The sequence below is a fragment of the Nicotiana attenuata genome, chromosome 6 (genome assembly GCF_001879085.1).
Source record: "Nicotiana attenuata strain UT chromosome 6, NIATTr2, whole genome shotgun sequence".
Lineage (NCBI taxonomy): Eukaryota > Viridiplantae > Streptophyta > Magnoliopsida > Solanales > Solanaceae > Nicotiana > Nicotiana attenuata.
Window position 1 is genome coordinate 69,017,354 of NC_031994.1, and position 14,558 is coordinate 69,031,911.

The 14,558-nt window shown below is 31.6% G+C and overlaps 1 pseudogene; it reads left to right on the top strand.

The window, feature by feature from the left end:
• On the top strand, positions 4,446 to 6,359 carry LOC109227148 (annotated as a pseudogene).

Consider the following 14,558-nt stretch of genomic DNA (forward strand, 5'->3'; position numbering starts at 1 on the left):
ATTATCTAAATTTTAATGAATAAAATCTCTATTAAACTAAAGGGACTTATACAGGCAGCGAATAACTTTTTTGTTTTGTATTTTACTTTATTATATCACCTAATATTTAGTATTATTACATTGTTAATAGAATTTTTTATTGGCTTATTACTTTAATTAGTATTTTTCTCTTCTACTTTGTGTTTGTAATATAATAGAAGATATATATTTTATTACTGTTGAAATAATTTTTATTTAAAATTTTATTCTATTGTTCTCAATAATATTGTCTGAATTTTAATGAACAAATTCTCGATTAAATTAAAGGGATATGTAGCTATCAAATAACTTTTTTTATGTATTTATATTTATTATATCAACCATGTTTGAGTAGTTAATTTTAGATAGTTAATTTCTTTGTGTCTTTTTTATCATTTTTTTGTAAATAATTTTTGAATCTCCTAATTTGTTGGATCTTTATCCTAAAATTTGTCACTTTGTTAACTTTTTGATGTTATATTTGGAATTATCACAATGATTCACTTCTCCTATTCTATAAAAATAGAATAGATATTGTCTGAATTTCAATAAATAAAATCTCTATTAAATTAAAGGGACTTATATAGTCATTAAATAACTTTTTTTGTTATGTATTTCTATTTTTTATATTATCCAATATTTAGTATAATTATTTCGTTAAAAGAAATTATAATCATATTACTTGTTTAATAGAAGATATATATTTTATTACTCTTGAAAATATTTTTTTTATTTTAAATTTTATTATATTTTTCTCAATAACAATGCTTGAATTTTAATGAATAAATACACTTTTTATTTCGAAAAAGAAAAACGAAAATGATTTTAAAAAATGAACTAAAGAAATTAACTAACCTAACCCTCACCCTGTGTTTGAGTAGTTAATTTATGTAGTTAATTTATTTGTTGATTTTTAATAAATAATTTTTTTGTTGTTAACTAATTGTGCCATGTGGCTTTTTTTAATTGCTTTATTTTGTTTTTTATTCTAAAATAAATTTAAAACTCCAACTTGAAACTACTCTCCAATTTGAATTGGTAATTTGTTATTTTTTTATTTCGTTTTTTACTTTAAAATTATTTTAAAATTCAAACTTGAAACTACTCCCCAATTTGACTGGTTAGTTGTTCTTTTTTTTTCGTATTTTTATTATAACTAATTTTTAAAAAAAAATTATNAATCCAACTTGAAACTACTCTCCAATTTGAATTGGTAATTTTTTATTTTTTTATTTCGTTTTTTATTTTAAAATTCCAACTTGAAACTACTCCCCAATTTGACTGGTTAGTTGTTCTTTTTTTTTTCGTATTTTTATTATAACTAATTTTTAAAAAAAAATTATTTTTTAACTCCAACTTGAAACTACTCCCACCTAATTTGAATGGGTAGTTTTATATATATATATATATATATATATATATATATATATATAGATAGATAGATAGATAGATGGTAGTTTTTTATTTTTAATTATTTTAGTTTTTATTGATATTTAAATTCAAAAATAATAACTAATTATTAACTAAATAACTAATTATGCAATGTGGCTTTTTTTTAGGCTGTCACTTGGCTTAAGGAGATGGCTTTGTCCTCTCCTTTTAATAATATATAGATAGATATAGATATTTAAATTCAAAAATAATAACTAATTATTAACTAAATAACTAATTATGCAATGTGACTTTTTTTAGGCTGTCACTTGGCTTAAGGAGATGGCTTTGTCCTCTCCTTTTAATAATATATAGATAAATAACTAATTATGCAATGTGGCTTTTTTTTAGACTGTCACTTGGCTTAAGGAGATGGCTTTTTCCTCTCCTTTTAATAATATATAGATATAGATATTTAAATTTTAAAATAATAACTAATTATTAACTAAATAACTAATTATGCAATGTGACTTTTTTTAGGCTGCCACTTGGCTTAAAGGATGGCTTTGTCCTCTCCTTTTAATAATATATAGATAAGATTGTTTTTTTTCCTTCTTTCTTTTTCTTTTCCTTTGTTGTTATAAATAACCCAATTTGATATATATTCATAATTAAGATAGTGCTACAATGCCAAACTTCTTAAAATTACTTTATTCTCTTATATGCCTTTTTTTTAAGCCACTTCCTTCAGTTATGTTAACATATACCAGTTTCATGTGATACTCGAATATTTATGTTACAGTAGTCTCTAAAGTGTGGTGCTCTATAACCGTTTCATGTGATGATCGAATTTTTATATTTCAGTAGCTTCTAAAGCGTTATAAGAAAAGCTACAATTGATTCTTTAAGATCAAGTGAGAATTTATCTGCATTACCTGCAAATTCAAATTCAAATCCCCTGCCAATCATGTCCCACATTATTCTCCATTTCTACATGTGTTATCATGTGGTTTAAGGAAAAATTCTTAAGAAATTATGGGACAATGAATACTATTTTCTTTTTTTCCAAAACAGATCAAGATAGAATTATAACCTTGCAAGAATCTAGTTGCTCTAAAAAATAAAAATAGTTACTCCTTTATGTGAAGATGTTCTGATTTCGAGAATTAAACAAGTTGTTCTTTGGCTATAATTTTTTCATGTGCCTTTTAACTATTTTAATTTATTATTTATTATGCCTACAGTACTTTTATGTAGTTTTTAAATATGTAAATTTTATTTCAAAAAATTACGATATTCTATGTCCAAATATACAGTCAATATTATGAAGTTTGAATCACAAAAGATAAAAAATATTATATAAATTGAGACAAGTGAGTACTAATTTGTACAACTTAAAATGACAAAGTGGCTGGCAATAAATGCCATAACCGTATCATTAATAACTTGTACCGAAAGGCTATGCTACTTGAAAATTTTGTTAATTTGCTTCTTGGGAAAAAAGGGAAGAAGAGGAAAGAAAGTGGTAATTTGACTTGAAAAAAAAAGTCGCTGCCAATTCAACTAAATAACAAAAGAAATATTATTATGAACGATGCATATTGCAGCACAAAAAATATCTTGAAAATGTACAATTTCGACGTATATCATGTTGAATAAACACATGGAAGATCAGTATATGTAGCACACATTAAAAAAACTTTTTTTGGATAATTTTTTCCCGACGAAAAGAGTAAATGTACAAGCAATAGTTAATCTTTCATAAAAAATTGTTAGCCATTTTAGCAAAAGAGTAAAAATGTGAAACAACAGTTAATCTTTCAGTAATGAATTCTGAGTATTGTGTTATTTTAGCAAAAAAAGTAATAAATGTCTAGGCAACAGTTAGAGCCCGTTTGGATTAGCTGATTGTAAATAGCTGATAAGTTTGAAGTGCTGAAAAGCATTTTTAAGTGCTAAAATTAATTTTTAAAATAAACATTTACGTGTTTGGATAGAAATGCTGAAATTGATAATAAGCAGTTGATGTGTTTGATAAAAAAAAGTGTTGATAAGCTATTCTTTTGTTAAAATGACTAAAATACCCTTGAAATTTTTTCAAAAGATTATAAATTAAAAAAAATTCTTTGTGAATAAAAGAATTAACAACGAATATGGAATGGAGAGAAAGTCAGAAAATTTATTTTGAAAAAAGTATTTTGTGAATTAGACAGTGGTGGCTTAACCATAAAGCCATTAAAGCAATGGCTGTAGCGCCCCCCCTCCCAAATAAGGCCCCAAATTTACTTAAATTATATATAGTATAAAGAATTATGAATTTATTATTAGTGATAAATAAATTCTTTTTAATCATTTGTTATCAATTTTTTACCAATCATTATTTGTCGATTTTTTTAATTCTATACTACATTTTAAAAATATGATTGATATAATTATAGTTGAAAGTTGTATACTATTAAATTTACAGCTACTTCCTTTTTTTTTTTTTACCTCATCCATGGTGGGCGGGCTCGATTTCTTAATTTTGTCTAACTCACTTCAACTTGAATCAATTTTGTTTATAATTATGATTTTGTAGAATTTTCTTCTATTCTTTAAGTGCGATTTAGACAATTTTTCAATCTCAAGCTAATGAAATCATCAAATGATTAATATGAAAAAGTATTTTTTAACCTTGAATATTTTTTAAGGGCTCTTTTAAATTTTGGCTTTAGGCTACATATAAATTTGAGCCGCCTTTGGAATTAGAAAATATTATTAAGGATAAACTAGTAAAAGTATTGGTCAAACTAAAAGTGCTTATAAGCTGAAATGCCATAAGTTGAATTTATAAGCACTTTGGGTGTTTACCAAACACGTAAATAAACCAAAAAATGTTTATAACTCAGTTTAACCAGCTTATAAGCTTAGCCAAACACAGTCTTTCATAAAGATTTCTGTCGCGTGTTATTTTCTTCTTTTTAGCATTACTCTTTTTTTATTTGCGTTTGCATTCTCATCTCGCACTATAAATTTCCCACCAAGTTTTCCCTCTCTAATTGGCTTTCTTTCCTCAATTGGCCGTTACATGAATAGCCATCTTTTTATACCATCCCTTACAAAACCAACACCTTATTCTTGTGCAAGCCCTCTATTTTTTAAGAAGAAATCACTAAAACACAAAGAACTTCACCAATATCTCGCAAATACCACAACTACCATGCCTGAAGCAATGACCAAAAAATGGCCAGAAAATCTCATACAAAATACCCTTTTAGAAATGAAATTGCAAAAAGGAATAGTACTTCCTTGATGGCTATGAACTTCACATGGTTTGCAAAAACAGCCATCACAACTGCATTTCTCGGTAGGCTCGGAGATCTTCCATTGGCAGGAGCCACGTTGGGTTTTACGTTCGCGAACGTTACTTGGATTCTCAGTCTTGAATGGTCTCAGTGGTGCTATGGAACCTATATGTGGACAAGCCTTTGGAGCCAAGAATCATAAGTTACTTCACAAGACCCTTGTCATGTCAACTTCTTTGTTACTACTTGTCTCAATTCCTATATCTTTTTTGTGGCTTAACGTGGACAAAATCCTCATAAAATGTGGCCAGCAAAATGACATTTCTATGGTAGCTAAGAAATATCTAATTTATCTCCTCCCTGATTTAGCAATCACATCATTTTTGTGTCCACTAAAGGCTTACTTGAGCACACAAAATGTTACAGTACCAATTATGTTAAGCTCAACTCTAGCTGTTGCTCTGCATATACCGATTACTATGTTACTTTCATTGACTAAAGGGCTAGAAGGAATTTCCATGGCATATTGGATAACAGACTTAATAATCATGATTCTTTTGGCTATTTATGTAATAATAGTAGAGAATAGAAAGGGAGGGAAATGGAAAGAAGGAGGGTGGTGGGAACAGGGGATTCTTGATTGGGTCAGATTGCTTAAACTCTGTGGACCATGTTGTCTTACTACTTGTCTTGAATGGTGGTGTTATGAGATATTGGTTTTGCTTACAGGGCGACTCCAAAATGCTAAACAAGCCGTTGGGATTATAGCCATTGTATTGAACTTTGATTATTTGCTCTTCTCTGTTATGCTTTCGCTTGCGACGTGTGCGTCCGTTCGCGTATCGAATGAGCTCGGGGCAGATAGTCCTGCCCCTGCTTACCGGGCAGCATATGTGTCATTAGGCTTGAGTATTATTTTTGGGTTTCTAGGTGGCTTTGTAATGGTAGGGGCAAGAGGAATTTGGGGTCCTTTGTTTAGTCATGACAAAGGGATAATAAGAGGAGTGAAGAAGATCATGTTGCTGATGGCGTTAATTGAAGTGGTTAACTTTCCTTTAGCAGTTTGTGGAGGAATTGTTCGAGGAACAGCGCGGCCTTGGCTAGGGATGTACGCTAATATCAGTGGATTTTACTTGCTGGCCTTGCCGTTGGGGGTAATTTTGGCGTTCAAGGTTCATCTTGGGCTTGTAGGTCTGTTGACAGGGTTTATGGTTGGAGTAGTTGTTTGTTTGGCTTTGTTGTTGGTGTTTGTTGCTAGAATTGATTGGGTTGGAGAAGCTAAAAAAGCACATATGTTAGCCTGCAATCAAGAAAAAGCTGATGATGATCCTAAAAATTCGTCAATTGTTACAGAAAATGGCTCATGATTAGAGTCGGACCTAGACTGTTAGGAGCGGGTTTAATTGAACCCATTATTACAAGACTGAATGTATATTCTGTCTTGATAAGAATAGCTTAGTTCTAAATTAGAAGTTCATTTAATCTGCGATAGATGATTTTACCGTTCTTAATGACGAAATGAGACAATATAAATTGCTCAAGGTAAAATGTTTCTCACCAGAGGTTTACCGTGTACATGGGAGTCCATGTAGGGAAGCCGTAAGGAGGCCTAATACTAATTAACAATCACAAATTCACAATTGACATACAGGCTACAGCATTGTAAATTTGTAACGAGTAAGGACCGAAGACACACTTTTATATTTGAAAATAATTAACTTTATACTTTTAATTTTATCCTTAATGAAAAGCTTTATGGCAAATGTTATGACATGCTTAATACTACACGTTTTAAAAAATTTATAACTACACAAATATAGTATATTTAAGACCATAAATTTTAAAGATAATTATTTCGTTCTTAAACTCCATGCGAATTCAAACTTATATAGTATGTGACCTGCTAGAACACCTCTTGGCAAGCTCTCAGCCCATTTTGCTTTTACTTATGTTTCGCCCAAAAGTCAAAACCATATACATCATTGATCAAACCCACAAGCAATACATAATGTGGATTTATTAGGCTTGACTCATTATTTTCTTTCTTGTTTTTCGTTCGTCCAAGGCAGAACAAAAAAAAAGGGAAACTTGCACAAATGTCCCAAATAAATCTCAACTTACCAACCTCTAGCCATTAGTCATAAACTTACCAAAACTAGCCAACAAAAATTGAAAACCAAATAATAGAGTTCTTTCTCTCAAAGAATCACATGCAAAAATCATCTTCCATATTTTTAAGCGTGATTAGCAACATTACGGAAAGGAAATTTCATGGACGGGGTAGCAAATAAGGTGATGAAATACAAAATCTATACAATATTCCAAAAATCTAAACAAAAAAGGAACTTTTTCAATGGGTATAGTTGAAATTCATTGAAAATATATAGATAAGTCAATACACAAAATTTGAGGAAGATTGGAGGTGATTTGGACTGCTTTTGTATCGAAATTCGTAATTAAATCGAGTTCAAAAAAGTCTTCTGCGACACATGTATCAAACATGTATCACGCATGTATCACACACACAGGTATACATGGATATACATGTGATACACAATTGATACAAATATGATACATATGTGATACACAAATGATATACAATGTGATACACATATCATTTTTTTTCATGTTCAACTTTTACTTTGAATTTTCAATTCAAACCACCTCAAAACTTCACCAAATCATCCTAAAACTGAGATTCAAGCTCCTTAAGTTGTGCCCAATCTATTCTAATAACACCCACTCAAAACAAAGCAAAAATTTAATATTTTTTTGCTACAAATAGCTAATTGGCTAATTTGGCTAATATTAGTAATATTAGTAATATTTTATCAATTGGCCAATTTTTGTAATGAGCTACTTATAAATGGACATAGCTGGTAATTTCCCTTAAAAAAAATAGTTGGCGCAGCAACATCAATATCTCAAGTAACTAAAGAGTAGCAATGGGCTCTACATCAGCAAAGGATTATTGCCAAAATTTCACGGTATAGCCAGTTTTTGGACTGGTCAATCAAAAATAGCCAGCGTTTACCAAATCAATAAAAAATAGCCACCGTTTTGCTGCAATAGAGACCGGTCCAGTATAATATACTGGAGTTCGGTGCACTTGTGTATGAACTCCAGCATATTATGCTGGACCGGTATACTTTGCTGGCTCCAGTATAATATACTGGAGACTGGAGCACTGGTGCTCCAAACTCCAGTATATTATACTGGACCATTATACTTGCTGGAACTCCAGTATATTATGTTGGAGTTCTAGTGTATTTATGTTGGAACTCCATCATATTATGCTGGAGTTCCAGCATACTATCCTGGAACTCCAGTATAATATGCTGGAGTTCAAGTATACTTATGCTGGAACTCCAGCATAATATACTGGAGTATTTTCCGGGTTTTGAACAGTGTTTTCGCTCAGATTTATCTTTACATAAAAAGTGGCTAAATTTCGATTACTTTTAAAATTGGGCTATTTTTGAACGATCAATTGTAAATCTGGCTATTTTTAAAAATCACACCCAGGATTATTAGGCAATTGGCATAAATGAGAGCCCAAATTAAAAGAACATAATTTTCTAAGGGAAAAGGAATATTCTTGGTTCCTTGGCAATGAAGCCCAAAAATATAAATTTCCCCTTAATGAAATCGAAATACTGATGAAATTGGTATTCATATTTCGAAAATGAAGAAGGTCAGAAATAGTCCGGAAGTAAAGGTAAGTTGATTGCTTGCATTTTCCTACTCATGAAACCTTACTTCCGCAGCTTCGGAGGAAAAGAAACAAAACAAAATTGGCAAGTTTTGTGAATTAGATAAAGATAATTTTGCATAGAGTAGCAAGGCCGAATAAACACAGAATATAAATTATTCATGTCTAAAAGGGAACTCCAAACTCTCACACTTTGCAAACTTTTAAATGCTAGCAATACCTGCATAGACCATTAAATTATTCCATTAATATTTTTATTTAGTACTTCCTCGGTTCACTTTTACTTGTCCATTACTGATTCTGTACATCTCTTAAGAAATAATAAATAAAATGCATAATTTACCATGATACCTGTATTCATTGGTGTATAGTCTTACGGATTTGGAAGATGATTTGAAATGAGTGATTAATGCTAAGGGCAAAATAAGAAAAATAAATTATTTTTCTTTTGATATGCGAAAAGTGACAAGTAAAAATAAAAAAATTATTTTTAGAATATTTGACAACTAAAAGTGAACGGAGAGAGTAGTATCTTACAAGTGCCCTGCTCTCCTTTCACCTAAAAAAAAGATAAAAGAAAAAAGAGAAAAGAAATAAAGGAAAAGAATAGTATTTCAGTAGTGATTGATTAGAATACTTTAATTTGAACATTTCTGGTTAAGATCGTATTTATTTTTTTCCTCGGAAAAGTAGGAAGTAATTAAAGTGCTATCAGAATACTAAATTTTATATTCTTGTAAATAATTATTCAGCCTTTTCCACTTGCAAGCATGATGTTGGAATTTGTAGAAACTTTAAATCAGGTTCAATAACCTAAAAGAAATTAATAAAAATGGGACCACTAACCCGTAAATGCCCTAAAATAAAATTTAACAAGAAGTAAAATGGAGAAGAAATGGAGGATTAGCTTAACACAATTGAATATCCACTCATTAGCATATACTAAATAAATGACTAAATAACATTTTAAAAGATTATCGTTCTTATCTAAAAGCTACTTTACTCTAATATTGTCCTTATTACATTTTGTACTATTCCCTCGTCTAGTCAACTTCTCTGTGGTCCTAACAAAATAGTCAGATTTCTCCATTATTATAATAACATAAATAGGCGGCATAAACCTTGTGATATTGATTTTCTATTTGATAAAAGAATATTCTTTAAATTAAGTAGTAATATATGTTATCTCTCTTTTGGGTTCAAAACGATTTAAACTTGATCTTCTTTGAAAAACAAGTTAGCAATTACCAATGGTGGATCTGTACCTAAACAAAATATTTAAATTCTTAATATACTCTTAATAGTTAAATAATCAATGCTCATCATATTTCTTTAATGATTTGATTGCGGTCGCTAATTCATCTATCTAATCTCTTTGACGAAATTCATGCCACAATAAGTTGTTTTGCAATATGAAATTATCAATATTTTCTTAATCTGTTCACTGATGTTTAGCATTCTGTTTCTGTTTTTTCCTCCCAATTTTTGAAAGATAACATTCATTGCGTCTGTACACTTGACTTTAGAGGAATCCAAATCAATATTTTAAAAGGTATTCTTTGGGCAAATTCTGGGGTGAGTCTTGGTGTGAAGCGTATTAATAAAAACGCACCAAAATATATTGACGGGTCGTAAGTATCTTGGAGCGTAAGCCCTAATCTTCTGGGCGTTCGCTCAGGCATAAGCCTCAGTACTCTGGGCATCCATTTGAACCGTAAGCCTTGAAACTTTTTTTGAACTTGAGCAAAAATTGCTTAATAAATTCATGTTTAACTTAAATATTCAAAAGTTAGAATTCTCAAACAAAAATATCAAAAGTCAAAGGTTTTCTTTAATTCTTTATCCTAATTTCATAATCTTTTATCTTGTCCTTTACTGAATAACAATTGTAACTATATTTTAGACATCTGTCCACAAGGTGCAAATTGTAAAGTAAAAGTTTTGTCCTCCAATTTTTACCCTTCGTTCACGCTTGCATTTTTCCTTTGTATGCTTCATTTTCTTCACACAAAAAAAAAAAAAAAATTGCATTCTTGAATTTATTCTTTGTTAGATTTTGGTTTTAGAATTTTTTTGGTATCGCCCTAGCTTAGATTGAAGACTCTTTTCTAGTTATTTGTATTATAATATCACGACCCCAATTTTTCACCTTTGGATGTCGTGATAGCACCTAGTCTCTTGGACTAGGTAAGCCTAATATTCATTGATAGCTTAACAGAATTAACAACTACAATAATAAAATAACCCGGTAAAACTTATAATAACTCCAAAACAGAACATCTGTAACAAAATTCCCAAAAAAGGTGAAACTAAGTCATAAGCTCTACATAAATATACTAAAAATCCCCTAGTACAACATTGTCTAAATAAAGAGTACCAGAAGTAAAAGTAAGGACATAAGGGGACTTTGAGACTTGCGAGCACCAAGCAGGTATACCTTGAATTCTCCGAAATGTATGATCAAATCGCTGATGCCTAGTCTGAGCTGAAGTACCTGGATATGTACAAAAATATGCAGAGCGTAGTATGAGTACACCACAACGGTACACAGTAAATATCAAGCCTAACCTCGGTAGGGTAGTGACGAGGCCAGGTCAAGACACTTACTAGGATAAGAGAAACTGAACAAGATATATTTTAGGCAAATAGTAGAAGTCGAGGAAAATAAATGACAATAAAGTAATTCAATAATGTAAGTTAACAGTGGAATTTAATGCATAAAGGCAACAAAGAGCGAACACATAATAAGAACATCAAGAAATCAATACAGACAAATACAAGTAAGGCAAATAAACAAATAGCTAAAATTGTTCAACCAACAAGCCTCTTTAACATAGAATGTACAACAAGAATCACAACCGAGGTACTGCCTCATATTCACATTTCACAATTCAAATCACAATCTTTCCTTATACCGCCGCGTGAACCTTACATTTAGATATTTTTGAAAATATTTTTTCCGAAATAGCTACACGCACTTTAGCCCCCTTATGTCGCCATGTGGCTTCAAGTAATTCCCTTACTCGCAAAACGCACATAAATCCCATTTCATGTCGTCGCATGCATATTAACCTCCATCCTTATACCACTGCAATGTGCATCAATATCACAACATAATAACAACTCACACCACAAGTTCTCATATGCCACAACTTGCCAAAATCAACAATACCAAAGTTACTACAACATATAGTCCAAGGCTCAACCACAATGTGAACAAGAATCTCCATAATAACAAAATGAATGAGAATTACTCAACAAGGGGAGATATCTCAATAATCAACAACTTTAACCTCAATGTGATAATAGCTTTCATAGCTTCAACTTCAAATGAGAGTAACTGCGCAATTAAAAGGCACATAACAATAAAAGAGATAACAACATCAATTAAGGCATATAAAAGCATGTTTGACAATAAAATCTGGAGTATGTGATAACAACATAGAAATTTAATTATGGAAGCTATATTACGATATTACAATTTGTAATTAAATGCATGAAAGAGTCTAAGAGTCTAATCCGGTCAAAACACCACGCATAAGCCCGTATAGACACTCGTCACTCGTGTACATGTCTTTCACATAATTCGAATAACACAAATCAATCCACGTCCTAAGGGGTAGTTCCCCCCACAAAAAAGTTAGGCAAGATACTTACCTTAAATAATCCAAATCAATCCCCAAATAACTTTCCCGCAATAATTCAACTCCGGACGGCTCGAATCTAGCCAAAATAACTTTATATCATAAATACAAACCATACGAAAGATTTCGGATAATAAAATTTCAATCTTTAATAAAAATCAATAAGTCAACTCAAAAATCAACCCCGAACCCACACCTCAGAACCCGATCAAACTTACAAAATCCACTCCGATATGAGTCCAACCATACTAAAGTTATCCAATTCCGACCTCAAATCGACCTTCAAATCCGCAATTTAATGGTTTAGGAATGTTTTCACAAAATTTCCTAATTTCTCCAACTCAAATCACTAATTAAACGATAAAAAATGATGGAATTATGATTAATGAATAAATAAGAGTCAATAATACTTACCCCGATGCAATCCTTAAAAATCTCCTCCAAAATCGCCCAAAACCGAGCTCTCGTACTCAAAATGCTGTGAATGAAATAAAACCCTCGAAGAAGCTATTTCTGCCCAGCGATTTCCGCATCTGGGAAAGAAATTTCGCAGATGCGGCTCCCACTCAAGCCTAGGACTTCCACTTCTGCGGCAAAAAAGAGCGCACATGCGCTTGCGCTTCTGCGGACCAAGGGCGCATCTGCACGTCCGCTTCTGCGCAGAAGCCACCGTACCTGCAGTCCCTCGCCCCCAGTCCAAATTCTACATCTACGAAGATAGTTCACTTCTGCGGTTGCACACCGGCGCCCAGGTGTTCGCACCTGCGGCTTCCCCTGGCCAGCCTCCCTTCGCTTCTATGATTACCCAGCCTCACCTGCGGCTCCGCATCTACGCCCAAGCCCACCGCATGCAATAACAACATAACAGCGGCCTTCATAAGTCCAAAATGAATCTGAATTCGATCCGAATCACACTCGGGGCCCGTCCAAGCATACCATCAAGTCCCAAAATACAACACGAACCTACTCAAGGCCTTAAATCACATCAAACAACATCAAAGTTATGAATCACATCCCAATTCAAGCTATGGACCCAATGAACATTCAACTTCTAAAACTAACACTAAATCATATCAAACAAACTCTGAATGAGCTCAAATTTTGCATGCAAGTCCCAAATGACACAATGCACCTATGTCAACTCCCGGAACCACAATCCCAGCCGGATATCAATAAAGTCAACCCTCGGTCAATCCTATCAACTTTCCAAACCTTCAATTTTTTCAACTTCCGCCAATAAGCACAAATCAACCCACGGACCTCCAAATCAACATCGGACATACGCCTAAGTCCAAAATTGCCATACGAAGCTATCAGAACCATCAAAATTTCGTTCCGGAGTCTTCTATACAAAAGTCGAATGCAGTCAACTCTTCCAACGAAATATTTCAACCTTGGGACTAAGTGTCCCAATTCGCTCCGAAACTCACCCGAAACCAAACCAACAAGCCCGGTAAGTCACGTAACCACAATTAAACATAGATAAGGTAATAAATAGAGGAACGAGGCTAAATACTCAAAATGACCGACGAGGTTGTTACATATAATGAGTATTTGTGACTTGTTATCTAGTTTGAGGTTTTTAACAAGAATTTTATATTATTATCATTTTATTTATTCGAATTATTAGGAACTAGAATATCGGTTTTACAACTTTAACTATGTTGCATCATAGCCATGTTATAGGTGTAATGCATGTTTACGTCTTTCACCTTTTCAAGTGAAAAAATATACACTTTTGTTATATACATACATATATATATATATATATATATATATATATATATATATTATTTTTATGTATTTTTATTATTTTATTCATTTATAAATTTATTAAAAATCAAATACCCTTGGTGCTTACGCCCGCATCTCTGGACTTACGCCTCGTCTCGTGTTAGATAAAATGCCACGCTCCACGTCCACGCGTTTTAAAATTTCTCAATTGTGGGAATAGAGTAAGTTTATCCTTATTTTAAGTTTGATCTCAAACAAGCCTTTGTCATTAGTGAGTTGGTTCACATTTGTCCCTTAACTATGAAAAATAGAACAAATATGCCTTTTTTTTTTTTTTTTTATTCTTTAATCTTAAATATGACCTTATCATGAGTGAACTAGCTCCTATTTGCCCCTCACAGATAACAACAGACTTTCAGCTTTTTATTTTAATATATTTAAATATATTTTATTATTAAGATGGAGTACCACATTGCGAGACAATAATCTTAACCCAAACTTTTTTGGTAGAAAATATACCAAAAATTATGGAGATCCAAGATGTTTAAAAGATCCGAAATACATATAATTGCTCATCATCTTCATATCGTTTCCCTATTTAAAAAATCTCTACTCTCCTAAAATTTAACAACAATCAAATAAAACTGTACAACACCAAAATTTTATTGAAAAAAAAACAATCTTCAAGAACACGAATAGAAGTTGAAATTCTAAAATTAGTGATAAATAATTGAAAGTAAATAGAGAAATTGCAGGAAGTTATTATATGCACTTAACAATAAATTTTTATTTTTC